Source organism: Malus domestica, chromosome 05 (assembly GCF_042453785.1).
Source record: "Malus domestica chromosome 05, GDT2T_hap1".
Classification (NCBI taxonomy): Eukaryota; Viridiplantae; Streptophyta; class Magnoliopsida; order Rosales; family Rosaceae; genus Malus; species Malus domestica.
Window position 1 is genome coordinate 10308392 of NC_091665.1, and position 1737 is coordinate 10310128.

The 1737-nt window shown below is 47.2% G+C and overlaps 1 pseudogene; it reads left to right on the forward strand.

The window, feature by feature from the left end:
- Positions 1-280: 280 nt before the first annotated feature.
- LOC103426046 (probable carotenoid cleavage dioxygenase 4, chloroplastic) lies at positions 281-1737 on the forward strand (annotated as a pseudogene).

Genomic DNA, 1737 nt, shown 5'->3' on the forward strand with positions numbered 1-1737 from the left:
AGATTAGAAATTGTGCACAGAAAAGAAGAACGCAACGCATCCATAAAAAGGCTGTTAGCAGGAATTTGAGTTAATAAGTATGAACGAGATCCAAGCCAAGTGACACCCCTTTCTGTCGTTAACAGAAAATTTAAATAAGCGAGGTTTAAATCAATTAAATATTTTATCTATTGCAATTTGCAATGGCCCATGGTCCGTCGATTTGTAGTTTATATTCCCAACCGAGTGCAAGCTGATACAAGGCTCTCTACCACCGTGCCTTGACGGTGCCTACATTCGCAATGGCCCAAACCCACAGTTCCTTCCCCAAGGGCGGCCTTATCACCTCTTCGACGGCGATGGCATGCTTCACTCCATCAGGATCTCCCAAGGCCGAGCAATGCTTTGTAGCCGCTACGTCAAGACCTATAAATACACTGTGGAGCGCGAAGCCGGATATCCTCTCTTTCCCAGCATTTTCTCTAGCTTTAACGGCCTCCTTGCCTCCACGATGCACGTGGCTCTTCTTGCTGCTCGAATCCTTGCTGGTCATCTCAATCTTGCTAACGGCTTTGGTGTGGCCAACACCAGTTTAATTCTCTTTGGCAACCGTCTCTACGCGCTTTGCGAGTCTGACCTCCCTTATGCTGTGCGGTTGACATCCAACGGAGATATTCAGACTATGGGGCGACACCATTTTGATCAGAAGCTCTCCGAGGGCATGACAGCTCATCCGAAGATAGACCCCGAAACAGGCGAGACCTTTGCTTTCCGTTACAGAGCAGTGCCTCCATTCCTCACCTATTTTCGCTTCAATGCAGACGGGACAAAGCACCCGGACGTGCCCATATTCTCTATGCGTCGTCCATCTATCATCCACGACTTTGCAATCACCAAGAAGTATGCCATATTTGTTGACATACAATTAACACTGGACCCCATCAAAATGATCACTACCGGTGGATCTCCAGTCGTTTTCGATCCGTCCAAAGTGACTAGGATCGGAGTACTTCCACGGTACGCAGTTGACGAGTCCGAGATGAGGTGGTTTAATGTTCCGGGATTGAACATTTTACACACCATTAACGCATGGGACGACGATCAAGAAGACGATCTCGATAAGGATACGATCGTGTTGGTTGCACCAAATGTATTGTCTCCACAATACATTTTCGAGAGATGGGATCTCTTCCGCTCGTCTGTCGAGAAAATGAGGATCAATCTTAAGACGGGGATCGTAACGAGGCAACCAATCTCCGTAAGGAATATAGAATTCGGGATGATCAATCATGCTTACGTGGGGAAGAAGAACAAGTTTGTGTATGGATCTGTCCCTGGAGAAACAATGCTCGCTGATGATCATTCAATGCCAAAGTGTGCAGGGGTGGTGAAGTTGGATCTAGATGTGTCCTCCGATGGGGGTGAGAGCACGGTGGCATGCAGGATGTACGGACCAAATTGCTACGGCGGTGAGCCTTTCTTTGTTGCTAGAGAGCCGGAGAATCCAAACGCGAAGGAGGATGATGGATACGTGGTGTCATTTGTGCACGATGAGAAGACAGGAGAATCAAGGTTCTTAGTGATGGATGCTAAGTCGCAACAGCTTGATATTGTGGCGGTTCTCAAGCTGCCCCGCAGGGTCCCGTACGGCTTCCATGGTCTCTTCGTGAAGGAAAGCGACCTACAAAAGTTGTACTAAATATAATTGGTGAATAGGATCTAACTAACAAAATAATATATGAGAGTTTACACTTCTAA